Genomic DNA, 5,462 nt, shown 5'->3' with positions numbered 1-5,462 from the left:
TCACAGGGTCTAGCCCTCGGACCACGGTCGACTACGTGGGAGTCCAGTGACATAGCCATTGCGCCACCTGCTGGTCCCTTTTTTAAAAAAATAATTATTTTATTTAACTTTTAATTAATTTATTTAAATTTGCAGAGAGAGAAAGAGAGAGAGAAAGAGAGGAAGCAAGTTGCCAGGTCTGGGACTTGAATCACGGTGGGCCCTGTGGGAGTCCAGCGCCCTTAACTACCATGCCGCCTGCCGGCCCCAGGGTCTGGACTGTCTCTCCCACTACTCCACGTCTCTTAAATACAGATTGCGTATTTTACAGTCACTAACCGGAGAGTTTCTGAACCCACCTGTAACCTACAAGCCCTGCTCCCAGGTGTCTGGCCATTCGTCCGGCCAGTGACGAGATTCCCCAGGCTGACGGACAGCCCGCCTGCGGCTCCTGCTCTCAGAGCTGAGGGGAAGAGCCCTGTGCCTGGGCACGCTGCACCTCAGCCTGGCCGCCCTCACTGTGCTTGGAGCAGCCCACAGAGGTCATTTCTGTCCGGGTGAAACCTCGGCTCCCAGCCCCGGCGTGAGCGGCCCACGCTCGCTCCTGCACTGGCTCATCCGAGTGCATGGGAACACACGGGAGTGTCCTCAAACCCCGAGGGCTCCCGCCTGGGTGTGAGCACGGGACTCACGCCCAGACAGATGTTCTCCAGTCCGCTGGGCCTCCCAGTGTGCAAACATGCACACGTGTGTACACAGCACGCACATACAGCACACGCACGTCCACGCCTGATTCTGTGACTCTTTACCCGAGGCCTTGGCCCAGCAGGGAGGGGCCCGTCTCTGGCCTCCAGGCAGGCAGGACAGGCGTGTACGGTGGGCACCTGCTAGCACAGGCCCTCTGGTTAGCCGCCTGCTCTGTGCATGTGCAGGGTGATCCTGGTGACCCAGGCCGTCTCGTGCCTGCAGCTCTGGAGAAGCTGCTTGGGAGCAGCATGGGTCCTGGAAGCCTGCTGGGCACCCAGGTACGCCACGCGCACCCGTTGGTGGGAGCGAGTGCCCACCGGACCCAGGACCCTGCTGCGGAGAGACGGGACTTAGTGTGCCGACTCGCCAGCCTTGCTGGGCACTTGGCTCTGGGTTGGGGCCCGGTAGCACCTGAGCCACCTGGCTGCCCAGATGGCCAGGCTCCGGGCTGTGCGCTTGGCCAGGGGACTCCTGTGTGAACGTGTCCAGTGGTTGCACCCTGAGATGGGTGGGTCCTCCTGAGGCCTAGGCTGGACTGGCCTGTTTGTCTTTCCTGGGCCTCCTGATGGTTCCTGCGGTCATGGAGTATTCTCACCAGGCTCCCTCTCCTCTCCTGGGGACCCTCTCCTGGCTCCCGCAGCCCAGCTGGGGCGCCCACCATTGTGGGAGAGGTCCCATCCCCCTGGACTTGAAGCACGGTGTGGGTGGGTGCACCCATGGGGGCCAGGCTCGAATGTGAGTCCATGAGGGGTCCTGGTCCTTCCGCCCGGGTCTCCAGGCAAGGCCTGGCCCTGGAGCATGTGCGATGGTGTAGATTGGCCACCAGGGGGCTCCTGCTCGGCCCGTGGTCACTGGGAGAAGGCGGAGGCTGCTCCAGGAACCTGTGGGTGTGCCCCGCCCCTGGCTGCCCTGCCTGGCCCTCTGCCCAGCCGTCTGCCCTTCTTTCCAGACCCTTCCAAAATCTTCTCTTTGTCACTGGTGTTTGGCAGGTTCAGCTGAAGATATCCAGATGTGAGTTTCATTCGGAAGATGCAACGTGATGGGCCCTGTGTCCCACCGCTCTTGGTAACGCCTCAGACCTGCTTCTCCTGTCTCCCACTTCTCCTGTAGGAACCAGAGCTGCCCGTGGGCTTCTCACTCCGGCCTCCCCGTCTGCACCGCTGCTGCCCAACGCCGCCTTCTCCAGCCGCGAGCTCCGTCAAAGCCGCCGTCCCTCCTGTTGACGTCCCATTCACAGAAGTTCTCTGCAAAGTGACCAGGCCATTTAAACATACTCCAACAGTTCTTTCCGTAACCCTAAACACACATGTTGTGTACTGTACACCTGAGGACACCAAAATTGGGCTCCTTTTCAGACTTAGGGGAGATGTTTTTCTGCATCGGAGCCATGTCTGAAACAGACCCTGCCACTGTCCCGGTCGCCTCCCTTGGAGCGTGGTGGGTTTTGAGTTCACTCACGGAAGCTCTGGTCTATGAGAAGTTCTTACCTATGTCCCGGTCTGATGGGTCCTGGTCTGTCATCACCGCCCGGGCAGGGGGCCACCTCGCCCTAACCTGCCCTCATCGGCACCCCCGTGTCCCGGTCCAGGGCTCTAAGCTCCCCTTTTCTCTTGTTATCTTAGCTGTCCATTCAAACACTTGCATGAGAAGACGCAGCTAGAAGGAAAGGTAGCCAGTGTTCATGGGGTAAAAGGATAAACACTGTTCACGTGTGTGTTACCCAATGCAACCTGCAGGTTCAATGGGACACCTGTCAGAATTCCAGTGTCACTCATCACAGAAACAGGAAAAGATCCTGAAGCCCATGCGCACTCATAAAAGACCTGGAGAGTGAACGCAGTCTTGGGAAAGAACAAGGCTGGCCGCATCATAACCCCTGACCCCACACGGGTTCACAAAGGCCTGCTGATGAAAACAGCGTGGTTCTGGCCGAGACAGGCACGGCCAAGCCGAGGAGCGGGACAGAGAGCCCAGAAGTGAACCCACACATACTCGGCCAACTAGCCCTTAAAAGAGCGCCGAGAAGGCGCAGTGGGAAAGGGCAGGACGGCTCCTTCCATAAGTGGTGCTGGGAAAATGGGTGTTCACACAGGAGACCGAGACTGAGCCCGTGTTACCACACACATGCACATCGGCTCAAAGTGCATTCAAGATTTAATCATCCAGTTCGACACTCCGGAACGCCTAGAATAAACGGAACAAACCCCCGTTAACATCGGTCTTGGTGATGATTTTTTAAAAAGCATGAGAAACAAAAGAAAGATAGACAAGTAGGACTGCTGCTTTCCTTTTAAATTCTGTTCAAGTTCATTTCATTCACGAGGAAGAGTCATGTGCTCCCGAGGGCCACGCCGCGCTGACCTCCCTCCCCAGCCCTCCAGCTCCTCAGGACCTGGGCGTGTACGCAGTCACCCAGCTCACAGACGGGCCTGCAGCCTCCAGCCTGTAGTTGAGCATGCCGCCAACCACGCACCGGGCAGTTGATGCGACTCTTCATATTAATGAACCAACCTGCTTTTGGGGTCTCAGAGATGCAGGGGCCCAGTAGGCAGTGCTGCCTCAGCGCTGGGCACAGGCAGGTGGCCCCGAGTTTGACCTGGCATTCACAGCAGACGGGCTCTTGGAGAACAGTGCAGGCCCACGGCGCATCGACTGGTCTGTGGGGTGCACTTCCTTCCCGAAGGTTTGAAATGTGCCCTTCCTGGCACAATGCGCCCTGGCTGTGAGTGCATGCTACAATGCCCGCCGGAACCCAGGGCCCTGTGAGTGCCCGCGGCTGTCCCCAAGGCATCCTGGCAAGGGGGTCGCGATGTCAAGGGGAGAGGCCAGCCTAGGGCACTCTCGCTCATCCTCTCAGGCCCCCTCTTTTTTTTTTTTTTTTGAGAGTTTTTTTGCTACAGGGCGCGTGCACTCTCCAGAAAGACAGAGAGAGACAGAGAGACAGAAAGCGAGAAATCAGCCCCCAGGGGGGATGGCCACGCCACAGTCCCTTCTCCTCCATTCTCCTCCCGAGATCTTAGGCACGCGCGCACACCCAGCGTGAGTTTAAGCCACCGGGTCCAGGACGCGAACAGCAGTCAACACCATGGGACTGGGAGTTCAGTGACATAGCCATGACACCAACTGCTGGTCCCAACAAGTAGGATTATTTCAAATCACACGTTTCTGCACTACAGAGAACAATCGCGATGAAAAGGCAACCAGGGTGTGATTGCTCACTTTCCCTCTCACTGTCTCGTGGTGAGCATACGTACCCTATGGCGAAAACCTTAAGGAAAAAAAAAAGAACCTCCCCCCACCCCATGGATGAAATTATCAGGAAAATGCAAATCAAAACTACAATGAAAGAACATCTCATACTTTAGAAAATATTTAATTTTATTTATTATTATTATTATTTAATTTGCTATGGGAAGGGATAAGCAGGTGTTTTAATGATTACGTTGCTGGACTCCCACATAGTCAACTGTGGTCTGAGTCCCAGACCCAGTGGTTTAAAATTCACACCAAATGTGTGTGTGAGTGTGTGCCCACAGTCCTGAAAGGAGGACAGAGAAGGGATTGCAGCATGGCCATCCCCTGGGGGTGATTTCTCACTCTCTTTCTGTCTGTCTGGTGAACCCATGAGCCCCGTAGCAAAAATTTCTCTCTCTTAAAGAAAAAGAATTGGTATGGGGCATGTGCGCTTGCCAGAGACAGGGAAGGTAAGAAAGTGAGCTGCCGCCGCCCCATTGTACACACCCACGCCGAGCCAGCCCCGGGCCTGGTGTCGGGCTCCTCCTCAGCCGCGCTCCCTTCCTCTCGCCGCTTCCCAGCCACGGACCCCTGCAAAGTGAGCGAGCTCCGGGCCTTGGTGAAGATGTGTAAGCAGGGTCCGAGCATTCTGCACACCCAGGAGCTGCTCCCTGAGAGAGTGGGTGGAGGGCGTGGGGGTAAGGTACCAGCGGCTGCTCAGAAAGCTACACCTGAAGAGCGTGTGGAGGAAGAAGAAATAGCGAGAAGGCGGAGGAACACGTAAAGACAGGAACCCCCAAGTGAGGAAGTGAGCTAGACGTTGACAGAGAAGGTGGGACTGAGCCAGACACTGATGCCCCTCAAGAAACGGGGGATGAGAATGCAGAGATAACTGAGAGATGATGGACCAGGCAATGATACGAGAGTGGCCGCCATTGAAGCCCTAACTGATGGTGACCTACAGAAGGCCACGGGCTTGTGTACAGGCCAGCGAGCTGAACCCACGCTCGGCTGCTCTGTGTGCCAAGAGAGCCAGTGTCGTCAAGTTACAGAAGCCAAACGCTGCCACTCGAGGCTGTGACAGAGCCACTGGAAGAAACCCTGACTCAGCTCGACCTGACAGGTGGGAGGCAAAGCTCCCAGACTTCCGGGCCATCGGGAGGAAGCAGCACATGACCTGCCCTTGCTTGTAAACCGGGTTATGACGAAGATGCCAGTGCCATGTTGAAAGAAGTTCGACCAAGGGCCCAGAAACTTGCAGAGCGTCGGAGAAAGTATGAGCGAAAGCGTGAAGAGCGAGAGGTCAAAGAAAGAACAGGAGGAGTTAAGAAGGCTCCAGAAGAGTGTGACAGAGCCCGGAGCCCTTTTCCGGGAGGCTTTCCTGGGGGAATGCCTGGTGGTTTCCCTGGAGGAGGCCTGGACCGGGAGGGGGCATGCCTGGAATGGCAGGGATGCCTGGGCTCAGTGAAATTCTTAGTGACCCAGAGGGTCTTGCAGCCATG

General features: G+C 56.7%; 1 pseudogene; it reads left to right on the top strand.

Annotated features, from left to right (window-relative positions):
* Window positions 1-3,435: 3,435 nt before the first annotated feature.
* The window catches only part of LOC102479690 (hsc70-interacting protein pseudogene), a 4,144-nt pseudogene continuing 2,117 nt past the window's right edge, over window positions 3,436-5,462 (top strand).

Source organism: Tupaia chinensis, unplaced genomic scaffold (assembly GCF_000334495.1).
Source record: "Tupaia chinensis unplaced genomic scaffold, TupChi_1.0 Scaffold143596_1, whole genome shotgun sequence".
In the NCBI taxonomy this organism is placed as follows: domain Eukaryota; kingdom Metazoa; phylum Chordata; class Mammalia; order Scandentia; family Tupaiidae; genus Tupaia; species Tupaia belangeri.
This window is presented reverse-complemented; position numbering and strand designations above follow the sequence as displayed.